The following is a 26,292-nucleotide window of genomic DNA, read 5'->3' as shown; positions in this document are numbered from 1 at the left end:
GTAGATTCATAGTCACAAATCCAGTGACCCAAGCTGGACATGATAGCAAGAACCGGGGTCACTTCCATTCTGGGGAGCCCTACTTTTTTGTTTTTATGATGTGGGAGTGGGGATCCTCACACTTTGACAAGCATTTTAAGAAATATGATTTTTCTATGTTCTTAACAGATATCAATGTCAGACCTAATTTCTAAGTCCGACAACTGTGAAGAAAAGAACTCCCTGCCCTCTGGCCTCACTGTGGCTCTAAGGTTTCAGATAAAGAAGGATCTGGGGCAGGTGCAGCAACAAGAGCACAGTGTGACCCATGCCTGCCCCACTCCCCTTCTGGTTGAAGGCTTTATGAGCCACATCTCACCAGCCCAGCTTCAAAGGAGAGAAAAATGGATGAAAAAACAGAGGCTAAGCAAAGGCCTTCTACACTAACCCAACTCTTTCAATGACAGGAAAGTCACTATCAGTCATTATTTTCATTAAAATTACCAAGGCTGACCATCCAATAGGTACAAGAAGCTTCTAGACTTCTTGTCCACTCTGCTGTAATGTCTGCCCTTTTCCAATGTGGTTGAGGGTTTCCAAATTTTCAAAGACAAAATATACTGAAGTTTTCCCTTATGTCTGGTTGGTGATTCATCATTTTGCTGACTGATAGGATGATGGCTAGTCTTCATGTTGATTGGCCCAAGATGCACAACAGGCAGTATCTAATCCTACCGGCTATGGACTCCACCATGACATAGACAGTTTCCTCCTCTGTCCCGGGCCTGGTTCCTCCTGAGGGAAGATTAGTTTGCTCATTACTTCTTTGTTCAGCTTTCTCCAGGAGGTGCAGGCAGGCACGTGCTGGCCCCTGTCCTAGCCATGGCACTGATCATGTTGAGCCTGTCCACCCTCCCAGTCCTCATTTTCCAGGATCCACCTTCTCAGCCCACCTGCTCCTTCTCAGAACCACAGTTCTATTCTGTTTTCTCCCTCTGAATATATTGCTGTGCAAATAAGCTGGGAATGGGGATGGCGAGCAGTCACCCCACATTTGGAGCAACAGGACACCTGGTTATCCTCTTCTGATCTTAGAGCACATTGTCCACTGAGTTATTTCCAGGTCTGTACCTTCAATTATCTATCCATCAAATAGTAAATAACAGGAATATGATTTTTTACTTGCTATTTCAACAACCTGTGCACATTCTTTGGCTAGTTAGTATTCCTCTGTTCCCACTAAATACCTAGTCTTCCAACAGGCTTGTGTGATATTCCAGGGATATTCACATATGCACTACGTGTCCACTGAAGGGTATGATCTCTTCCCAAATTAATTTTTGCTAAAAAGTGTGGATTATGTTAAGAAATTAGGAAAGGATGGATTTCAGCACAAATCTATGTTGTGAAATGCCTAGATTTTACAAGATCTTAATTTCATTCATGTTTTTGATTCATAATGATTATAAGAGCCTGAATATTATATTATTATTTTTTGGTCAGACCATGGCCTGTGGAACTAGGCAAACTTGTGTTGGAATCTTATTCTGGCAAATTCTTACTATGTAGTTTTGTCAGGTATGTTGGGCTTTCTCCTCCTTCCTGTCTGACGTAGGAAATAAGAATAGCTACCTGAGGATGTGTGGTCAGGAATAGTAGATACATTTGAAGCTTCTAGTTGAGGCTAAAATGTGATCAATGTTCAGTACTGGTACCTATTTATAATAACTCACTGTATATTTTTGAGTTGCATTTTTAAGAAGTGATAATTATTTAAGCTAATTTAGCATTACATAAGTCCTGGCTGATTCTCTGTAAATGCCTGAATGATGAGACACTAGGTGTTTAAGGTTAGTATAGGAGATGGCAAAATCTTTTCATTTTTAGAGGAATGTGCAACTCATAATCACATTAAAATTTAAAGGGTGTTTGATATTATAAAGGTAAAGTACAACAAAGCTGCTGTTGATATTTCATCTTGCAAATCTCTAGCTTGAACTTGTTTTCACACTCTCTAATCTCCATACTCTGGTACAAGATAGGGAAAAAAGCTCATGGAACATGGACTGCAATAATGATAACATTGCATTTGCCTGTTAGCTTGATGGGGGTGAAAATAAAAATACTTATTTCAGCTCAGCATTGTCTTATATGATTTGTATTACTGATATCACAGGCTCTACGATCAAGAGCAAGCTTGGAAATTTGCAGATGGTACTAAATTACGGGAACAACAAATGCATTCTGATGGAGGAGAAATTTGCTCATTTGTGCGTCTCAGGCTAATAGAGAGCTAATGGATAGTAAATAAAGTTTGGTGTAGATAAATGTTGAATAATGAGTTTTGGAACATAAACTAAAAAGAGGAATGCCTAATGAATTGGAAGTGCTTTAGTACAATGAATCAGAAAAGGGTGGTGAGTTATTAGAGTGGATGATATAAATGTGAAAACTCAAAGTATATCTTCTTTGCAGAGAGAGGCAGATGTGGCCACCAGCAGGAACTCTGGGTAATCAGCATATCAGACAACAGAAAGGGCAGGACCTTTGGAGTCAAGCCTACATGAGTTTAATGTTTAATCTGTCATTTTCCAAAGTCCTGTGATTGGAACAATTCTATTCACTTAGGTGAGCCCAGTCCCTTCATCTGGGGGTAGGGACAGTAATATATGCCAGGGCTATTGAGATGGTCTTGTTAGTTGCAATGATCCCTCAGCGGAGTGGAACCTGCCCACATTGGAGACATGATTTATTGCAACAATGTTTTACCAATGGCCCCAAGGGACCATAGGAACTGGTGGGACCCCAAAGATTACATGGCTCCTGTGCCTAGAACACAGGAGGTGCACAGTGAGGGGTCAGTTTGGGGGTGAGTTGTGAGCACAACATCTGACGGTAACTCTCTCAGGGCTGGCACTGCCCACCCAGGGGTCTGTTTGAGGCTATGGAATATTACAGGATAAATTAGTCGATCAAGGCTGCAGTGTGGATACTGCCCTCCTCCCCCTACAGAATCCTAGATTTAAAATGCTGCACTGAAACTGTCAATTTACCTGTCTAACATTTTCTTTGGAGTTTGAGCTCCTAAATCTTAGTGTCCCAGTTTCCACAGGAAAGGGCCTGAGGGTATGGTACCTTGTTTTTGAAGGAGACCTGAATGAGACTCTGTTTTGCTGCTTCCATTGGGGACAATGTCATCCATTGAGGACAATGTCATATTTCTGGGATTAGTTATTTAACTTATCATTTTTTCCACTTTTCTACTTATTTTCTTTCATTCTTCATATTTAGATTTTTTTTTTTTTAGTCAACATTTGTTGAATATACAATGTGTGGCAATCATTGTGGTAAACTTTTCAGTCTTTATTTTATTTAATCTTTAAAAGAAACTTGTGAGATAAACGCGATCAGTTCCACTCTCTGGATAAAGAAACTGAGGCTCAGATAGAAAAGCAGTAACTGCCCAAGGTTGCATAGTTGGCAGATATTAGAGTGGAGATTCAAAGTGAAATCTACCTGTCTCAAAACTGCCCTTAAGCCATACTTGTTAGGATTTTTTGCAGTGAGCATTCTTCCCATCCTAGTCTCAAAAGTTGTGACACTATTTTCCCGTTTTCATTAACATATTCATGCTTGAACTATTTGTACCTCTATTATGTTATATAACTCCCAAACAAATTCGATGTCCTGTGAGTAATTCAACTTTCACTAATTGTCTTCAGTTTCCATTTGTGTTTAGATGAATAACCTACCCAATTGCCCTTAATTTTAACCTACCCATTGGTGCCCTGCTAAAAGAATTAAAGGGAAATCTTTTTGGACAAAAGTTACACATGATTTCATACTCTCTCATGCAAAAAGAATTCCAATGGCTCCTTATTGATTTAATAAATTCCATTGCTTGCAAGTTAAGACTCATTTTTTTGGTGACCTGGACACCCATTTCTAAGCATATTTCTCTTAGACTCCATGACATAAGTTGTCTTGCACAGCCCTCACATCTCTCTCTCTCTCTCTCTCTCTCTCTCTCTCTCTCTCTCTCTCTCTCATTAGAATATATTCTTAAAAGGTAGAAAGCATGTCTTACTCATTCCAGTGAACTCTAATGAACTGAGTTCACCAGTCGAGGCAAAGTGTTTTTCTCTGTGTGTCCCAAATAAGTAAAATCTTTTTACTTATCTACACTATTTCTCTGACTGAACTGTTGTTACACTTTTCAGGCATCCAAAGAGCACCCATTCCTTAAAAAAACTAAAATCTGTGTGTTCTTTTAGAACCCAGGAAGCATGTATATTATCTCATCAACTTTTTCCAATATCTTTATGAGAAAATATGTTAAGCATTATTTTCAGATGCGACATCTTGAGGTTAGGTGACTTGCCCATAAGGTGCCAATGAAGGCTTTTGTTGCTGGTATTATAACACAAACCTTCTGAATCTAAAGTCCACTTTTACAAAATTCTGTCAGGCTGCCTCAGTCCAGTTCTATCTCCCTCATGATAACATTGCTTTCTAATCAACATCTTTCAACCTTTATATACATGGATGGCAAATAGAAGTGAAGTCTACAGTCCTCCATTATTGGCATAACAACAACCAAATAAAGACACAATGTAAAACAGTATTCAGGTTAAGCAAACACATTAAAAAGAAGTCTCCTTGCCTCCCATATCCTCCTGTTCTCACCTTTTAATCAAGCCCCATTTATAGACCCTCTGGTGCCACCAGATCAGGCATCGTTTTACTGTGGCAGGGGCACCTGACACAGGCGATGTTGGAGAATGGTCTTGTCCTTCATTGTTATTTTCCCGTGCCTTACCTGAGAACAGTGGAGACTACCTCTGAAGCACATGTACCAAGATGGGGCCATGCGGGGGGACCCATCCCAGTCAGGGCATCACCAGAAACTGAATTTACTGACTAACACATGCTAGAGATGCTTCTCATGATATTATGTGTATTGAGTCATTTAATTTTCAAAGCAACCCTTAGAGGTACTATACTTTTTTATCCCCATTTTACAGATAAAATAAGTGATATATAAGTAAAAAACTTGTTTAGAGACAAACCTGGTAGATGGTCAACTTGAGATACACACCAAGACAAATTCTACCCCAGAGGCTATGCTACATACCAATATATGAGTCTAAGATAAGTTAGAGTTGGAAAAAAAGAAACTGGCTTGAAGAATAGCTTAGAGCCCTAGACGAATTGACTTTATTCCTAAGGGTATAAAGTGCCAGGACTTCTACTACAGCCATTTCACACTTACAAGAGAATCACAGTTCTGTTCAGCAACATCAGATATCAGTCTGAGGACACTGCACCAATTGCCCCCATCTCCCATTGATTGACTGCTTTGTATAACTTTCAGTGAACCTTCCTATTATCCTATACTAGAGGCCAGATGCAAGTGCAAGGGGCTCTGCCCTCACAACCCTGGTTTCATCTGGAAGGTCATCCGGAAAGATGTCCGGAAGGTCATTCGGCTGTCCAGTCTAATTAGCATATTATGCTTTTATTGTGTATATATATATATATATATATATATATATATATATTCTAATAAAAGAGTAATATGCAAATTGATCATCACTCCAACACACAAGATGGCCACCCCAATGTGGACACAGGATAGCCGCCACAAGGCCACAAGATGGCTGGCAGGGGACAGCAGTTGTGGGTGATCAGGCCTGCAGGGGAGGGCAGTTAGGGGCAATCATGCTGGCAAGAGAGAGAAGTTAGGGGTGACTAGAGACCCAGTGCACAAAATTCGTGCATGGTGGGGGAGGGGGTCACTCAACCTGGCGTGCCCCCTTTCACAGTCCAGGAGACCTCAGGGGATGTCCTCCTCTGCAGGAGGCTACTGAGTTGATCAGGGGAAGGTGCTGCCCCTATTACCCCGTGCTGCTGCCACTGCCAGACTCCACAGCTGTAGGCTCTCGGCCCTTGCTTCTTAGCGCTGGCCCCACCCCCACCCACTGATGGGTGGGGGGTGAGATGGGGACAGGCTTGCTGAGGGAGGGGCTGTGGAAGTTGAGGCACAGCAGGTTGCAACCTGTCCAGCCTCTGTGGAGGCCTGGTGCCTGGACCGGGCCTGCGCTGCTGCCTCTGTGGCTGCCTCTGCGGAAGGGGCAGCACTGGGAGCTGTCCACCGTGACCTGTCCTGTGTCATCCTTGGGAAGGGGGTGCACCCTGCCCTCCCTTTGTGAGTGCCAGAATGGCCCACCCCTCCTGTGTGTCACCAGCCCTAGGCCCTAGCAGATGCTGTGGCTTTGTCTGCCCTAATTAGCATACTACCCTTTTATTAGTATATATATTAGTATATTAGTATATATATAAAGAGCCAGGGCCCATAATGTCCAAAATGACCAAAGGCTCTACCAAACACCAGGCTGCACACACAGCAGTTTTAGCTGGATGGGGACTGGCGAGCAGGCTGAACTGCTGACCTCTCAGAGAGAGAGAGGCAGGGTTCATCAGCAGACACTCCAGGCTGCTGCTGCTGATGCTCAGAGAGAGAAGCAGGGTTTGATCTACTGATCAGCCCTTGCCTCTCTCTTTCTCCAGGCCTTGCCAGCAGCCATGCCTCTCTCTCTCTCTCTCTGAGAGGTCAGCAGTTGAGCTGACTCGCCAGCAGCTTGGGGCATCTGCTGATCATTCCTGCCTCTCTGATTAGGCCCAGAGATAGTCCCAGAGACACTGACTGCCATAGAAACTGACCAATCAGAACCAAATCTGTGTGAACTGTGAGGAGCCAATGGCTGTCTAGGAGGTGGAGCTTTTGACACTGACTATCATAGAAACTGACCAATCAGAAGCTAATCTGGGTGAACTGCAAAAGCAGAACCTAAGGTGGGGGCTAAGGAGGGGTTTTAAGGGCAACAGCTATTTGGTGTAAGGTGTAAGAAAGCGGTTCAATTTTTTAATGACCAGTTTGGCAGTACAGTGCATATGGCTAGCTATCAGTCCAGACATAGGGATTATGTATTTTTGTCTGCCAAGAGCAGACAAAAGGCTCCTCCTACTGAAAAAGGCTCCCTACCCGCCCCCCCCCGCCCCCCCATTTAAGCAAGCCTATTCTATATAATCTATCTATACTAATAAAAGAGTAATATGATAATTAGACCAGACAAACCCCTGTTGGTTGGAGCCGAGGCAGAGGGCATTAGGGGTGATCAGGCCTGCAGGGAGGACAGTTGGGGGCAAGATCAGGCCATCAGGGGGTTAGGGGCAATCAGGTGTATGTGAATAACCTGAAGGTAAGGAAATATTCTGTTAGCCTTCAAAGTTGACATTTTCCTCAGAAGGCACATTAAACCCCACCCTTATATTGATTAGGCACATTAATCAATGTGTCTAACTACCATCAGGGGAGGGTAGTTAGGGGCGAGATCAGGCCATCAGGGGAGAGCAGTGGGGGTGAGATTAGGCCAGCAAGGGAGGGCAGTTAGGAGAGATCAGGCAGGCAGAGGCAATTAGGGGCAATCAGGTTGGCAGGGGACAGCAGTTGGGGGCGACCAGGCAGCAGGCAGAGAGGTTAGGGGTGATCAGGCAGTCAGGCAGTGAGTGGTTAGGAGTCAGTGGTCCAAGATTGTGAGAGGGATGTCCAACTGTTGGTTTAGTCTTGATCCACGGTATTGAGCCTAAACTGGCAGTCGGACATTCCTTGAGGGGTCCTGGATTGGAGAGGGTGCAGGCTGGGCTGAGGGAACCCCCCCAACAGAGCACGAATTTTGTGCACCAGGCCACTAGTAGATAACAATAGCCTAATATGCTAAGTGTCTGGTTATCTGGTAGGCCATTTAACCAATCAAAGTGTAATATGCTAATGATATTCTCAGGCTGCTCAACCTCTCGCTATGATGTGCACTGACCACCAGGGGGCAGACAGTCAGCCAGTCCACCAGTTGCTATGATGTGCACTGATCATTAGGGAGAAGATGCTCTGACAGGTAAGTGAGCTTATTGCTGGAGTTCGGCCAATCGGGACTGAGCCACACAGGCCAGACACGCCCTGGAGCCCTCCTGTGGTCTCTCCTTGGCTGGCCAACCTCCCGTGTCCCTTCCCAGGCCCAATCATGACCAGTGGGGTCCCTCAGCTTGGCCTGTGCCCTCTTGCAATTCAGGACCCATCAGGGGATGTTGGAGAGCCAGTTTTGGCCCGATCCCACAGGACAGGCTGAGGAACCCCACTGATACATGGATTTGTGCAACAGGCCTCTAGTCTATGAATAAAGCCTTGGCTACTTGACCCAGAAGTTAAGAACTTCCCCAGTTTAGATTCTGCTGATCTCCTCTGACTGTCTCCCATCATGTCCCTCCTCACACTGTAAGTTCTGATAATAGCAGGACTCTGTATCACCCCTACACCCTCAAGTCTAAGGGCTTTGCTCATGCTCATCTTCTAGGAAACCTTTGGAATAGCGGTTGCCAACCGGTGGTCCCCAGGCCACTAGTGGTACATGAGGTCCGAAAGGTTGGCGACCACTGGTCTTGAGTGTCCTTCATGTTCTCCAATATGAAAGAATCCTTTCAGCCTCAATTCCACTATTTGCTAATCCAGGAAATCTCCTCTCAGCACACAGCTTGGATGGCATATCTGTGCTCTGGTCTCTCATATGCCAAGTACTTACATATATCTGGATATTTACTTATTATAATAACTGACCTCCATAGTTTGTATATCCATAACTCACCACATAGCAATATCCTTCAAGCAAAGTGTGTCGTATCCACATTTGTGTCCTAGCATATAATACATGATAAGTGTCAAAAGAGGATTAAATTATTTATTAGATTCTGGTTTGGCACTTTGAATCCAACTCTAATCTCTAATCTCATGAGCTTGACCAGTACAAAGCCTGATTTATAGATAAAGGCATTTAAGCTCAGAGAAATAGAGTAACATATTCAAAATTGCATATAATAAGCAATAAGTATAACAAGTAAGTGATAAATTCAGGAAAGATTTAAATCTGGCAATTTTCAGAGTGGAGAGTGGTTCCTAGGTCTGTACACTGACTTTCTCCCCAGAAGTGAAATCACAGTTGAAGTTTTGGAACTGAGAAAAAAAGAATCATAAGAATCAATGGAGCTAAAAAACAGATTAAGAAAGCATTTTTTTTAAACGCCCTAACATTTCCTTCTTATCATCCATGATTTAACAAGAATGAGGCAGGACACATAGAAATTGCCAAACCTCGATCACAGGTTTAGAAAGATAAGAGGCTCCAGAATGAGTCCAATAATGATGTAGCTCATAATAAAAATAGTCATAGCTAACATTTTTTATCACTTGCTATAAGCCATTCCATCTTTCTCTCTGCTCTCATTGCATTAACTCAATGGGAACCAAACTCCTCTCTCCACTCCCGAGAAAGCAGCCTCTGCTGAAGGCTGATTTCTCCATCTGTGCCCTGAAACTGCCTCCTGTCCCCTGGGGAAATCTAGCATGGGAAAAATCACTTAACTCCTCTAAGCTTGGCTAATTATCTATGAATTTAGATTAGAAGTATTACCTACTTTCTAAGGCTGCTGTAATGATAAAGAAGATACATCAGATAAAGCACTTAAGACAGTGCCAGGTACATTAAAAGCACACAATAAAGGTTATTTCTTAATACTTTTGGCTTTTATTTCCCTACATATAAAACATTTCCGATTGTCTGTCATCTTAAATATGTATATATAATGTAAACATAATTTAACCATTTTATATAATACTAGGGGCCCGGTGCACGAAATTCGTGCACTGGGTGTGTGGGGGGGGGGACACAGGGGGGGGAGAGAGTGTCCCTCAGCCCAGCCTGCCCCCTCTCACATACTGGGAGCCCTCAGGCGTTGACCCCCATCACCCTCCGATCGCCTGATCAGCCCCTTGCCCAGGCCTGATGCCTCCGCCAGAGGTGTCAGGCTTGGACAGGGGACCCCCATCTCCCCCCGATCACTGGCTCTGGCCCTCGCCCAGGCCTGAGGCCTCTGGCCCAGGAATCATGTCTGGGCAGGGGACCCCCATCTCCCTCTGATCGCTTGTTCCACCCCCCGCCCAAGCCTGACACCTCTGACCCAGGCTTCAGGCCTGGGCAAGGGGACCATCATATCCCCCCAATCCCCGGCTCCGCCCCCCACCCAGGCCTGATGCCTCAGCCAGAGGAGTTGACCCTCATCACCCTCCGATCACCAATCACCGGATCGGCCCCTTGACCAGGCCTGAGGCCTCCGGCAGAGGTGTCAGGCCTGGGCAGGGGACCCCCAGCTCCCCGCGGTTGCAGGCTCCGCCCCTGCCCAGGCCTAACGCCTCTGGCCTAGGCGTCCGGCCCAGGCAGCGGGGACCTGCAGTGGCAGTGGGGGGCGCCGCGATTGTGGGCTTCGCTTTAGGCCCAGGCAAGGGACCCCTAGCTCCTGGGACTGCCAGCTTCGACCGTGCCCAGCTCCCATCGCTGGCTCCACCCCTACTTCCTGCTATCACTGGCCAGGGCGGCAAAGGCGCCTGATTCTCCGATCATGGCTGGGGGGCAGGGCAAAGGCGGCCCCAGGGCCGCCTTTGCCCTGCCCCCCAGCTCTTAGCTCCCCCCTGGGTTTCAGATCACTGTCAGTGGCAGGGGGCTTCTTCCTGCTTTCCCTTTCGCCTCCCTGCATTGTGCCTACATATGCAAATTAGCCGCCATCTTGTTGGCAGTTAACTGCCAATCTTAGATGGCAGTTAATTTGCATATAGCCCTGATTAGCCAATGAAAATAGTATCGCTGTACGCCAATTACTATTTTTCTCTTTTATTAGTGTAGACTAGAAGCCTTTTGCATGAAGATTCGCACAATAGGCCTTCCTTCCCCTGGCTGCTGGCACCGGTTTTTCTCTGGAATCCGGGACCCAGGCCTTTGGTCTGGATGCAGCAGAGAAGCCAAGCCTCCTCAGTCTTTAGTCTTCACTCCAGCCGGAGCCTTCAGTCTTTACTCCGTGCCTGCGTATACAAATTAACCACCATCTTTGTTGGGTTAATTTGCATAGTTGCTCTGATTGGCTGGTGGGTGTAGCGGAGTGACACCAATTTGCATGTTTCTCTTTTATTAGTGTAGACTAGAGGCTCGATGCATGGAATTTGTACAAGGGGCGTGGTCTTCGCAGCTGCAGCAGCTTGCCTCGGCCCTCGCAGCCCCGGCTTAGTCCGGAATGTCATATGGAAGGTCTAATTAGCATATTATATTATGCTTTTATTATTATAGATTATTAAAATATATTTAATATATGAGCTGAGTTTTTTTAGATTCCACATATGAGACCATACAGTGTTTGTCTTTCTCTGCCGGACTTATTTTACTCAGCATAACTTGTGGGAATCAATTCACAATGCATGTATGCCAGTCATTCTGCTATTCACTACAAATTTATACAATCCTGTTTATCAGTTATATCTCAATAAAACTAAATAAAACTACAGTTAATCATAACAATAAATATAAAGTATATATATTTTAACCACCATTACCTGCATGGGGCAGGTGAAAACAGCAAGGAAACAAAGAATAGGGAGGAAGTGGCACTCCTCTGAGCTTTATGGTAAGCAGTCTCGTCAATGGCAACGGCAACCTGCAGCAGTTCATTGTACATTTTTGCTTTATCCTCCCCACTCCACCCCACCCCACCACGGGCAGCATACACTCCGAGGATTGGTTCTGAGAATTTGTATAAGTAAGAGAGGCATTAGAAGTTATACACAGCTTCCCTGGAACTAATTCTAGTCCATTACTTTCTCAATTAAAAAAAACAAACAAAACATAGCTGCTTGTCATATTGACAGCTTTTTTTTTTGTGTTGGGAGTAAGGTTTCTGTTTTCCTTACATTTATTTAGCTTTGAAAAATTAATGCAATCATTTTGTGCAGTTAGAAATGTACATAAAGATATGCAGGTAATAGTCTTCTGACATTCCCTCCCCCTAGGAAACCAGGTGCCCTTCCTTGGAACAATGCATGCTTAATCTCTTGTGGATCACCAGAGATATTCTACTGGTATACAGCATATATAGCTATTTCCTCCCTTTTTAATACACACATATTTGCAAACAGATGAACTCTTCTGCCTCTTGCTTTTTTCATTTAATGTATTTCCATGATATCTTCAGATCAACATAAAGAGCTCTCTAATTCTTTCTTAAGATGCACATTATTACTAAGTGTGGATGTATCATGATTTCTTTAACCCATTTCCACTATTGGACATTTAGATTGTAGCTTGCCAACCAGCACCATTAAAAGCAATGTTTCTGTAAATAACTTTGTACACTGAACAGTCTGCATGTTTGAGTTCATGTGTAAGAAATCTCTAGAAGTTGGATTACTGAGTCAAAACCTGTGAACACTTGTTATTTTAGAGATAGTGACAAGTTATCCACTAGATAATTCCTTCCAATACACAGTCCAATCAGCAATTAAATGAGTGGTTTCTTTCAAACATTCTCAGGAAAATTGTTTTATTAATTTTTCTGATCTATTAAAATTTAATTAATTATAAATGGTATCTTGTTTTAATTAATTAGCATTTTCTATCAGCTTTGTTTTATCTGGATCCTGTAAATTTTAATATGTTTATGTTCATTGTTGTCACTCGATATTTTATATTTTTTAGTAATTATCGTTTATTCTTTAACCCAGGAGTTTGTTTTAACATGATATCAGTGGCTTTTGCTGCTGTTGTTGGTAGATCCAGTTGATTTCTGGCTTTATTGATTCCAGGTTAGCCCCATGTGGATCAGGTAATATTTCTTGTGTCACTTCTACCTTTGAAAACATAGTCATACTTCCCCAGTGGCCATTTTTTCAGACTACTCTGGATCCTCTATTCCCTGTTACCAGGCTACAGAGGTTAAAATAAGATGATAATGCCTACTTTTAAAATTATTTTACTCAGGTTATCATTTTGGGAGGATCCACTTTATTTCTCATGGAATGTTTCTGTGTATCCTCTTTTCATATTTTTTTCTTTTCTTTATGCCTTTTACTAGAGGCCCAGTGCACAAAATTCATGCACTGGTGCGGGGGGACTGTCCATCAGCCCAGCCTGCACCCTCTTCAATCTGGGACCCCTCAGGGGATGTCTGACTGACAGTTTAGGCCTGATCCCTGTGTGTTTGGGCCTAAACTGGCAGTTGGACATCCCTCTCAGAATCCAGGACTGTTGGCTCCCAACAGCTAGCCTGCCTGCCTGTCTGATTGCCCCTAATTGCTTCTGCCTACCAACCTGACCACTCCCTAACCACTCCCCTACAAGCCTGATTGATGCCTAACTGCTCTCCTGCTGGACTGATCACCCCCAACTGCCCTCCCCTGCCAGCCCAGTCACCCCCAACTGCCCTCCCCTGCGGGCCTAGTCACCCACAACTGCCCTCTCCTGCTGGCCATCTTGTGGCTGTAGGTGCCGCCATCTTTGAGGGTGGGTCAGTCAATTAGCATATTCCCTCCTTATTGGTTGTGGGTGCTGCCATCTTTGCAATGGTGTAAGGGTCAATAGGCATATTCCCTCTTTATTGGATAGGATTGTGATAGGAATTCAGCAATCCCAGTGTGGGAGGAGCCAGGGGAGTGAAGGTCAAGAAACAGGAATGAGGGTATTGGGTCAGAAGGTGTCCCCTAATCGGCCCCTGAAGCACCAGTGCATTGGACGAAGGGGACTGTCACATTTTGAGAAGCCAGCATGTTCGGCAGCTACAGTGGGACTGTGCCAGCTTCCCAGGAAATCCACACACATGCACACGGGCTCCTCTGTGCTGAGCACAATTTTCCTCCTTAGGCGTGGGGAAATATATGCAAAAGTAGACAATATACCACATAGAGATTCCCCCTTTAAAGCTATATATAAATATAAGCCTGCATTTGACTCTAGGGTCAGTCCTGGGAGGGGAGGAGGTTAGGACAATAACTTAGTTGTCTTTCAAGAACAATCGAATTGGCAGCCAAGTACATGTGCGCATTGAAGAGAAACCAATGAAAATAATGATAGCCATGATGCTGTCAGATGCCATCCAGGAGCCCTAGGACAGGACTCTGTGTGATGCACACCTGCCACAGGACAGGCACAGTGCCGGCAGGCTACTCCTGCCATCTCCTCCTCCGTGCACCAGGCTGAGGGACGATGGCTTTGGGTATCTTCATTTTACTCAAAGTCTCAGATAGCTTAGGTTGCTCCTGAGGGTCACACAGCTGGTTGGCACTCAAAGGCAATTCTATGTGACCCCGAAAGCATTCTACTTTAAGAGTGTACCTCCCAAGGTCAACCATCTCTGTTTATTCAGTACAGTGCCATTCAAAACCCTTTCATATCTCTTACTTTATTTGATCTTTACAAAGGCCTTGATAGAGAGCTTACCACCAGAAAGGGGAGCTGGGGACACAGAGCAGTGAGGAGCCCGCATTCATTTTCCATTCGCAAGTGTGGCCCTCTGATCTCCCGTGATCCCTGTCTGGTAAATGAATGGACTGAAAAATGACTGTATAATCAAAGTGCAGTTTGTTCTGGGCGGTGCTGTATGAATAATTTATGTAGCATAAAGTCTGCTGGGTGAAGCACTTAACTAAACCCTGGATCACATGCCTGCTATTATCCGGCTGGCAGACAGTGAAAAAAATGAAATAATTTGGGCAAATTCCATATACACTTATTTTGGAAAGACCCAGAGAGCAAAGGGAGAACACACACAGAGAGGGGAGCCACTGTGAGTGTGGGGTGTGCTGGTTCCTGAGACTTTGGGGAGCTCGCCCTGAGAGCAGGCTGAAGCACAGCTCTGTCTCTTCCAGTGAGATCCTGCGCAATGACTGTGATCCCACAGAGATGAGGGTCTCCTTTCTGGCTGTGATGTGTGCTCAGCGCCAGCCTGTAGTGGCTGAGCCCGACACCATGCAATGTCTGTCACCTGGACACTGTGAGCACGTCTGCGACAGTGGTATTTGCCGCTGCATTGGCCATCAGACTCCTGAGATCGCCTAGGACGTGAGCCATTGCGCTTCGCCTCACCTGCCCTGAGAGGTGTGGGCAGCTGAGAGCGGCCTCATGAACAGCAAGATGGCTGGGCAGAGCCAGAGGCTGCATAGCCAGAGACTGAGCATCTGGAGCCCGAGGCCCCGGCAGGTGGCACACGGGGGTGTCGGAAAGTTTTCCATGACACCACGCTTCCCGCCTGCCTTCTCCGCAGGAATCAGAATGGGGCTCCCTTCGAAATCACAGCTTTCTCTTCTGACTTCACACTTTCTCCAAACCCTGGGCCTCTAAAATATGACCGTTCAGGGTTTTCATCCCTCCACAGTTCAGGGCTGCACGGTCCCTGCCACCTGTCCTGCCCCAGACACATCCTGGGGCGACACACCTGCTGAGGTTTGCCCCTCCCTGACATTGCAGTCCCACTCCAGGAGTCTGCTGGAATCTCGTGATGCTCTGAATATAAGGGTGGGGTTTAATGTGCCTTCCGAGGAAAATGTCAACTTTGAAAGCTAACAGAATATTTCCTTCCCTTCAGGTTATTCACATACACCTGCTGTCACAGCTGTCAAACTAAAGAGCCCAAGCACTCCCGTCCCTGGCTGGCTTCCCGAATCTTCCCAGGGCTACCTGCCAGGCAACTCCTTTGGTTTCTGTTTGCTTCACATTATGTGCTTTCATTCTCTAAGCCATCGCTTTCCCACCCCAGCTCCTAAAGCCCGCCTCAGCCTGTCCTGTAGTTGACTGTGTACTTGGACATGGATGTCTAGCTTGGACCCCGCCCTCTATCTCAAACATAAAGCATTGTTCACTCTTTGACCAGAAGCCAGAAAACTTTATTTAAGAGGTGTTCTCACTGCCTGCTTTGCCCAGAGCACCCGTCAGCTGAGCCCTTAGGGAGGAGGCACCACCATGGGTTGCTCTCCTGCTTACCTTCCAGTTTACTCAGCAAATCAGACACTGGTCTTCCGTGTATCAGCTTTGCTCATTTGTTGAGGCTTTTTACTTCTTCTTTTTAGTTTTTGATTAAATTTGTGATCCTAAAAATAAGTTTAAAAAGAAAACTGCTTAGCTTAATGATTTATTACAAAGTGGCTACTAGTGTAGGCAGCACTTATATAAAAAACAAAACAAATAAAAAAAATTATAAAAAAACAAAGAAAAACCATTACCATCACCCAAACCCCTGCTCCCTAAAGATAACCACCTCTTCCATGGTTGCAGGGACCATTTCCTGCCTTTGTTCTAGCTTACCTGCAGCAAGCATCCCTAGTCAGGATGTATTTCGAACTGCAGAGGTCGAATTATTATCTTGTGTTTGGCTTCTCTTGCTCAGTATGATGTTCCTTTGATGTTTTTTCAAGTTGTTATTTGTAGCTGTAGTTATTAATTTCCATTAGTAATTTTGGAAATAAAAAATAAAGAACAATTAAATTTTATACAAAACTGACAAAATGCTCAAAATAAAAAGAAAAAAACATTGACAATATCAAGATCAATAATATCGTGTTAGTAAAGACTGATACAGTGTTGGTGGGAATGTAAAGACGTACAGACACTTTGGGAACCAGTTTGCTTCCGCTGAATAAATGTTAAGATGAGCACCATACCCTGTGATAAGCCATTCCACTCTTGGGTTTACATCCCCCTGAAACACAAGCACAAGTTATACCAAGTCATATACAAGAAGAATCACAGCAGCATTATCCACAGCATCTAAAAACTACAGTCACTCTAATTGAGTATCAGCAAAGAATAAATTATTATATCCATGCAATGAATTATAATGTGTCCTTGAGTTTTGAGTTGTATATGCACTTTTTTGTACATGCATTGTATTTCTCACTCAAAATAAAAAAGGTTAGAAATAACCGTGACTTAAAAAATTTAAATAGAATGAGTACCCTGCACCTCCATGCTGGGTAAATGAACTACTAGGTCAGTTCAAATACTTTGCTCATTTTCTATTGGGTTATATAATACATTACTTGTAGGAGTCTATTTTTATATTCTGAATTGGAGCCCTTGGTCTATTATACATTGCAAGCACCCCCGTCCATGCTATCATTTGTTTGTTTATCCTCTTAAGTTCAAGCAGATGTTCTTAATTTAAATTGTCTAATTGTTCCTTGTGTTTCTTTATAGCACCATGCATCTTGTTTAAGAAATCATAAGATAGTCTACCAAGTGAAACATTATTTTACCTTTCAGATTTCTATTTATAACTCCTTTTGGAACTTAGTTTTGTGAATGGTGTGAAATCAGGTCACATTCTGCTTTATTTTTTTTCAATTGTCCCAGCACTATTGAAAAGATCATCATGTTCCCACGGCTTTATAGTGTCACCTTTGCTATAAGTCATGTGTCTATGAACAAGGATCTGCTTCTAGGTCCTATTCTTTTCCATTGGTCTATTTGCCTAACCTTGAATCAATATAAAATGGTCCTAATTACTGTAGTTATTATAGTTCCTGATAGATGAGAGAACAAACCTTCCCACCTTATTCAATAGTACCATTAACATGTTTTGTCTCTTGTTTTAATTTTCCACATACATGTTAAAATCAGCTTGCCAAGTTCCAAAAACAAATACTTTGGGATATTGGTTAGGATTGCATGGAATCAATAGATCAGGAATGCATGACATCTTTACAATCTTAAGTCATATGTCAATGGATGTGGTGGTATCTCTCTCTCTCTTAATTTATTACTCTTATTGTATACTAGAGGCCCAGTGTGTGAATTTGTGCATGGGTGGGGTCCAACCAGCCTGCCCTGATGGAGGCCCATTGGGCTGGGCCGGTGGGGAGGGGGGTACAGGTGGTTGGCTGGCTGAGGAGAGGGGCCAAGGCAGTTGGCTGGTGGGCCTTGCCCCTGATCAGGGTATTGGGGGCCGATCAGGGGTGGGACTAGATGGGGTAGCGGCTGCGAGCGGTTGGCTGGTCAACCCCACCCCTGATAGGGGTGTTGGGGGCCGATCTGGGGTGGGGCCGCCCAGGGGTAGGGGCCACAGGCAGTTGGCTGGCTGGCCCCGACCCTGATCAGGGTGTTGGGGGCCGATTGGGGGCTGGGCAGGCAGGAGGAGATCGGGGCCTGGGTCAGGCTGGTTGGCTGCCACAGTGCGCGTCATAGCCAACCGGTCGTTCTGCTCATTCCGCCATTCTGGCCACTGGACACCATAGTTCATTTCATTACTGCTCTGCAGTCTGTCCAGGAGCCTGAGCTCTGGTGTTTCTCCTCAGGTTGGTGGTTTCACACTGGCTCAGGGTCCCTGCAGGAGACCCGGATCTGTGAATTACCTGTGATTGGGCTTTTCCTAGAGGAACCATTCCTTTCTTACACACATTTAAATATTGCCCAGAGCTTCTACACATTCTGCCTTAAAATATAAAAACAAAACAACCCACTCTTTTATCTTAAAATCATTACTTTTTTCAGTCTAAGATAAGGTGAAAAAATTGATTACATTCATGTGAAAAATAATTTAAAATTTCTCTCCCCAAAAGTAATTTGAATGCCAGCTATGATTTAAAAATAAAAATAAATATTTTTTTTAAAAAAAGAAAGGACTTTCTTTCTATGTGTGGGCATAAAATGTGTGTATATAATATATATATATATGCATATATACATATATGCATATATATATATATACATATATATATATGCAAGTACACATCCTATATAATAAAAGGGTAATATGCAAATTGACCTTAATGGCAGAATGACCAGAATGACTGATCAACCAGTCACTATGAGGTGCACTGACCACCTTTTGGTCCCTTTCCCTGGCCGGCAGGCTCTGATTGCCTGATGGCGAATGGGGGACTGGGGGTAGGTGGTGGTGTGGGGCAGGGCCAGCTGCGGGCAGCTGGGGAAGATATTCTTGATCGCAGACCAGGCCTAGGGGCCATACCCGTGCATTAATTTCATGCACAAGGCCTCTAGTACTATATAAACACACACAACCATTTAAAAACCAATGTGTATTATTCAATATTTTGATAGCTGAAGAGTCTTAAAAGCCACAGCTGTTATTTCTGTAATCTACATTCCCTGCATCTGACTTCAAGAAGGTGACAAGTCCTCTCAGCCCTGCTCCTTCTAGAGGACACTGTCACTGGGTTGCTGGCAGTATAATAAGAGGGTGTACACATTGTGAACCTTGTTTCCCAGCAAGGAAGTGACATGACAGTGAGCCAGCTCACTTGCTGAACCGTCACGACTCAATCTGCATGTGCGAAGTCTGAGCATTTGAAAAGGAATAAGGGTAGTGGAAGGTCAAGGGAAAATAGCTTGGGGAGCAGGCCGTGTGTCTGAATCCAAGCAACCTGCTTCGTGACTGTGGAGACCTGTATGTGAGACACATTGAGTTAAGGGAGAGGAGAATTAACATGGCTGAGGGCCCACTAAGTCTTGGTATTTACATGCATTAACTCATTTACTCTTCATAGTAACTCACAAGGTAAAATCACATCCCTGCTTTGGAGAGGAAGCTGAGGTTCACAGGGGCTATGTAATTTGTCCAGGATTATATATGTAGTAAATGGGGTCAAAAAGCTTGGCCCAGGCTTCCACTACTCTTTTGAGCATAGTGCTTCTTAGGGCCTGGAAGAACCAGACATGTCAGATGCACTTCCATCTCATCTGTGATACTGCACACTCACACTGCCATCCTGCAGAGGCCACCTTGGCAAGGCCTGTGCACTTCCTGCTCCCTCTGCCCTGGTCTCTGTGAGGCTGGCTCTCACGGGCGCTCTTCTAACTCTGCTTAATCTAATCCACCCGTGTTGCCTGACACCCACAGTAAAGCCTGTTGTCAGTCCTGCCCATGGTATCACCCTGCTGCTTTGCTTGCCAGACACACAGTAACTGACATGTCTGTTCATTGCTTAGGTTTCTGATGACTCATTTATTGTCTCTGCTTTCCCATTTGAATGGGCATTCCTATGAGGGGTTTTCTTTCTTGGCCACTGTTGTATGCCTGATCCTTAGAACAATCCATAGCACCTAGTAAACACCTGTATGTACTGCATATTTTGATGGAGTGGGATGAATAAATCCTGTTAACAACAGTAGAAACAAAACACTTGCTAGTTTTAAGAATGTTTAGGAATGATGAGACTGAATGACTGATGTAACAAAAGATTACCAAATTCTACATGTGTAGTACCATGTCATAGGCAAAAGTGATTTAAGATAGACCATCACATAGTATTTTATTTAATAAGATCAGAATCTCAAAGTGTGTGGGCAAAAAGTGCAGTGGTCAAAAAGGGAGAGAAGAAACCATTGCTGGAGATTTTTACCAGAAATTAATGAATTCACTCATATATGAACAAAAATTCCTAAATAGTTAGACACTGTAAGGCAGTGTTTTTCACACTCAGAAATGTCTGAGGGGCTTAAAAAATACTCATAGTGAGGGCTCACCCATGTTCCCAGTTTAGTTGTTCTAAGGAGTCACCTGGGTGCTGGGGTGCTGGAGGCTCCCAGATCGCTCTGCTCTGCAGACCGGATTGAGAACTGCTGCTCTGGGGTGGCCCACCAGCCTTGAGGATGTCAGAATCCGATAAAATGACAGATACAGCAGTCACAGAGAGAGCGAAGTGACGTCTGATAATAACGGTGACTGAGGTGCTATGGGCACACAGAGTAGGTGCTGAGTAACCAGGCTGCTCATCACGCCCAGAGCCGATGAAGAGCCACACAGAACAGAGACCACCAGGGAGAGTGGGCATTTGAGGAGGAAGAATCTGGAAAGGATAAGTAACCTTGATTTGGCATCCTTGGGGAATACGGGAGTAGCAGGTGGGAGGATGGAGAAAAGCTAGGTCGGCTCAAATATTTTTGAAGGACATGATACATCAGCTATATTTTAAAAGATCATCAAATGTGAATGGATTTAGGTAAAAGCGGTTACTCGTCTTCGGGATAAAATAGAGTTACATAGAGTCTAGGAATTATCTGATCTGACGAGATGATTTACAGGTGAGGAAACTAAGGTGCAGAAAGAAGCATTGCTAACTTGGCCCAAACCAACAACCACAACAACCTCTATGGTGGTCATATAGGCCTGGTACATGATGTTAATGACCAAAGTGAGCTTGTGTGTTTGAAAGAGTCAGAATACAGCTTTGGCATAAAAGAAAAGTAGATACCAACTGGATGGAGACAAGTGTGCTGGGTAGCATGTTATGTGACCCCCAAAGAAGTCCTGGGCATGCAATCACCCACACTCTAGTCTTTTTTCCAAAGAGAGGCTGTACGTGTGAATCTACTACTGTGTCTCTGCAGTGGGGTTGGAGGGGAGATTGGGGAGTTAGACAGATATGAGAATTAATAATAATGTCACAATTGGTTTGCCATCGACTGTGTTCCCAGCCTTGGCCTCTTCCAGCTGACTGGCAGCACTTCTTTATCTTGAAAGGAGGGAAGCTTTTGGTATTAGTGACACACACACACACGCACACACACACACACAGAATCATGCACACACACTAATGGATTTTGCTACAGTTAACACACTTAAAGGCATTCATAGCCTCCTGTGATTGTCCTAACGAAGTCTGCTTTAGGCACAGCCTGCCCATCTCATTCATGCAAACTACAGGTGCCAAGGCCCAACGCTTCCTATCCAGGTGGTCTTCCAGCACATGTGTTTATTTCTTTTCCCTGATTTCCAAACTTACTTTCATCTCTGAAATGTATCTGAGGCTTCCTCCTGCTGTGCATTTTGATTTCATTGAAGTCTGCCCGTCATCCCAATCACTGCTCACGTCTGGCTTCCAGGATTTTATCATCACTGAGGAGTGACACAAAACTGAAAACCCATGCTTTGTGGTCAAGTGCTTAATTAAGCTTTAAAAGAGGCTAGAGTTGGGACAATTTTGAAGTATTTCGAATGGTGAGATGCGCCACAGAAAATGAGCTAAGGACTACTTTGCCCCTGTCCCCTGCCTTGAACTATCCAATGCACTCAACCTTTTAGCCTACACCCAGACCTGGAGCTCCCCAAACACTGCCACCCAGGCTGCCCTTTCTGTAAAGGAACATCCCCTGAGTTTTATATTGTGTACCAAACAATTGAGCACTTGGCGCTAATTAAATGAAGTTATACCAAATCACTTCTGTAGAAGCGCCTGCTGTGAGCTGTACCGGGCAGATGCCTGGTACTATTACCACAGTTAATTAGATTAATTGGCTTTGTATGTTCATTTTTCCACCTCAGCTCTTTTGTAAGCTTTTTACTGGCAGTTCCATGTCAGCTGATACGTGATGGGAAGTGAAGAGATGCTAAATAGCTGTGGCTGTATTAAAGGTGAAATTACTTGGTGGCATGACTCGTGGCTGGTTATACATAGCGGTCGCTCTCATTTCTTCTTGATGCCATTTTATCCTTGAAAAGTCTCACTCATCCCTGCAAAGGGAACCATGCCAGAACTCTATCAGCTATATTTAGGCAGCCAGAAATGAAATAACTGTATCATGATTGATAAACAGAAGTCCAGGGAAATGATATTACTAATTAAATCATGAAAGATTAGGCAGGATGTCAAGCACAGATATGTTTTACATCCTAATAACTCTTGCTTATTTTTCAAAAGTGTTTGCATATTGAATGATTCTGGCAAAATTGTTTCTATTTGTCAAACCAAGTTTAAAGTGCTCATTCCCATGCTTTCTGCAAACATAGCAGGCATCTCAGAAAAACCCAGGCCCCAGAGAGCAATCCTCTTTCGCCTCACAGTCTCCATTTCTCTGGAGTCTTTCCCTCCGTTTTGAAGTTAGCAAATTCAAAACTTTACAACTTCTAGAAACAAAGTTATACTGTACTGCATACCTATTTGTGCCAGGTTTATCCGTGGTTTGCTAACCTTAGCAGCCCCCTTTCGCTGAAGGAAGTAGAACAGAGATGTGGCAAAACAAACAGAAGAACCCTCTCTCAGGCTGCCAGGCTGCCAAGGGCATGTCGCGCTGTGAAGAGAGGGCTCTCTGAGCCAATGCCATTGCTCCTTCCACAAGGCCAGCTCCACTTCCTCTGAGGCTCCCCCACCCTACGTTCTCAACACATAATACAGCCTTAAGTTTACTGATAAGGAAGGCTAAGACAAAATCCTCTCACATGAAGGAGCAGATGAAGGTGCAGTTCTTCTCCAGAGATGGTCACGCTCATGAGTCAAATCCTTTGAAGTGATGAATCTTTAAAGCCAAGGAAGAGTGTGACAACCCCATGGGCCCTGGTCCAAGCCAATCTTTTGCCCCATTGGCTGGTCAGATGGAAAACCATGTGACTCTGGACACATTACTCCTCAACTCCAGGAATCTTCACCCCTTCTCTAAAATAAGACAATGTTATGCACTTTGACAGTGTTTGAGAAGATTTAATAGAGATCATTTTAGTTACCTACAAGGGGATGAAGGAAGACAAGGGAAGGTGAGAGGACTTCCCAACATTTCCAAAATTGTATTCACGTGTTTGCTTCGTCTCTGTTTTAAGGTGGCCTTAACTATAGCATAATGTACAGATATTGCCAAAGTTAGCAGGCACCCCTGGTCCAGGACAAGGCACTAGATTAAGGGTAATAGAGTTGTGGTTTAAGATGGAAGGGCTGAAAGCATGTTAAATAGGATAAGGAAGCCTTAATTGAAGCTCCAAAATGATTGCTTTAAATCTTTTTATCTGGGTTTTTTCTTTTCCTATCTGATCATGGAGGGAAGGGTGCCCCAGCTGACCTATCTTACATTCTAATAGGCTTTCTGTCACTGTTGCCAATGAATAAACTGATACTGTCCCTAATCTCAAGAGAGCCGCACAATCCCAGTAGATTACATTCACAGAGGCAGAGAAATGTCTTTTGGTATTAAATCCCTGTAAGGTCTCAGCTTCCTTCTGGATAGATTGCCAACTGGCCAAATTCATGGCTGCATATTAGTGTGGTATTTAGACTCTGGGAGCCTTTTTCTGAATTCAATCTTTCTGTGTCGAGGATTTGCTACTAAAAGTATAAATTGTAAATACATTTCAGGGTATGTATCTGATCATCTCCTATTCCCTCCTAGTCTCTAAGAAACGGCCTTTGCTTTCAGTGTTGAATCTGGGTGGCTTTAAAGTGCTGACGACTCTGAGATGAGTGGCCAGGAGAGGGAACAAGGGGTGGGCAGGCTCTGTCCCTTGGCAGCAGTGTCCTTCCCAAGCCTGAAACTGCACTGCCAAACCTTTGGGTCACCTGACTCAGCCTCCGCCCCCACAGCTCCACTCCGTCTTCCATCAGCTACCTGCCCTTCCTTTCATTCAAACTGAATTTTTCCCATGAAGTATCTGCCCTTTGGGAGTGAACCTATAATTTCAGAGTGAAAGGAAGGTAATTAATCATCATGGCTGGAAAAAATGCACACATTAGACTCATCTGGGCCAGCAGGACATCTGGTCACCTCTCATATGCCAATCTACACTCCAGCATTCTCCATGCTCCTCTACACTAATTGTGAGCCCCAGAACCTTTCTGACATGAAATCATTTTAATTTTGTATTATTTTGTTTTCATATACCGTATTTTTCTGTGTATAAGACGCCCCCCACTTTTCCAACCCAAAATTAAGAAATCAATATTTTAAACATTTTGCTGATTTTCCTTGCAAGGCCTTCTTCTTTTTGTCATCTTAAGGAGTTGTTCTTCCTGTTTTCTCCACTGTCTGATCACACACTAAGTGGGAGGAGGTCCAAATGGTCTCTCTGCAGCTCGATTTCCATGCTCTTTTGCAGAGCTGATTATATTCAGTTTGAATTTTACAAAGTAAGACCATCGCTTACAGGTATTTATCTTTTTATTTTTTCCACATATTTATAGTCTCAGAACGCTCTGGTCCCTGTTGCATCTGTGCACTCTCCATCTCCACCTCCAATTACGGCATCAGCTGATGTCAGTAACAACAAGGCTCATGATTGGAGGAAGCCTGTATGACAAGGTGTGGGCAACTATGCACCCTTGCAGCTCCCTCTTCAGCTGACTTTCATGTATTAGATGCCCCTCGATTTTCCGTTTTACGATTTTAGAAAAAATATAGCATCTTATACACAGAAAAATATGGACTTTGAATATATGCTCTATTTCACCAACTAGGCTTCTAAAGGCAACATAGAAACTCTCTTTCTTTGGTGCATAGTAATATGCTATGATATGGTCAGGGTAAACTAGCATTGAATGAAAACAGAATATGCCTTAACACTGTTTGATTAGTGTCCTATTTGTAAATTGAAAGGAAGGAAAGTGATATTGTCATAATAGTAGCAATCCTCAGAAGTATAAAACATTAAAGAATATTTCCATAAACATTAGTTATAGCAGCCTCTTTGAGGTTTGATTTCTTTAAAAAGCTCTGTAAAGTAGGGCACCACAGTAAACCTACTATCCATGCACATGAGTGGCTGTGTTTCTGTGAAAGGAGAATTGCCTAAGAACATTAGTTGTCTTGCACTATGATCTTGACCCTCATGGAATAGCTGTGTGATCTTAGCTGCATTATTCCCCCTTTTCTGATTTGTATATTGGTTAATAAAGCAGGGTTTTCTCACTCACATTCATACTCGATGCATTGGGCGCCACAACTTCATTAAGATCACAGTCTTTATATTCATCACATCAGGAGGGTCACAAAATGCTCCCAGTCAGAAACATTTTCTCTTAACAATCTTGTGTTGTGAGAATACTAATTCCACTCACAGATGAGGATGTGGGATGAAGAAGGGTTAAGTCAGTTGACCAAGTTGGTAACTGTGGAGCTGAGATTTAATCTCTGGTTTCTCAGACACTGTAATAAGGAGTTGAGTTGTGTCATTGCCTTAGAAAATCCAGACATTTCTTTTTAAATATATATTTGTATTGATTTCAGAGAGGAAGGCAGAGGGAGAGAGAGATAGAAACATCAATGATGAGAGAGAATCATTGATAGACTGCTTCCTGCACGCCTCTGACTGGGGATAGAGCCTACAATGGGGCCATGTTCCCTTGATTGGAATCAAACCTGGGAGTCTGCACACTGAGCAGACCGGCTAGAGCCAAACATTTCTTGATGAGTGATTGGGATGGGACAGGCTGGGGACTGATCTAGAAATTCCTTCGGCTTTGATGGCTCTTTGCAGATTCAGTTCAAACCTGTCTTGAACTGTAGTGCAGCTGCAAGACACTGATTTTATTTCTTCATTGAACAAAGTGGGTGTTTTTGGTTTTTGCATGAACTAAATAAAAGAATAAGATAAAAAGCCCCACAGTTATAACCATTTTATTTACATATGTTGTAGAAAGAAATAGACTCCTTCCTTATGAATCCCCCTCTTGGCGAG

General features: G+C 43.9%; 1 protein-coding gene across 1 annotated transcript in view; it reads left to right on the top strand.

The window, feature by feature from the left end:
* CNTNAP5 (contactin associated protein family member 5) overlaps positions 1–26,292 on the top strand; it is an 865,111-nt gene that overhangs the window by 70,971 nt on the left and 767,848 nt on the right.

Source organism: Myotis nattereri (genome assembly GCF_964212035.1).
Source record: "Myotis nattereri genome assembly, chromosome: 7".
NCBI classification, from domain to species: domain Eukaryota; kingdom Metazoa; phylum Chordata; class Mammalia; order Chiroptera; family Vespertilionidae; genus Myotis; species Myotis nattereri.
This window is presented reverse-complemented; position numbering and strand designations above follow the sequence as displayed.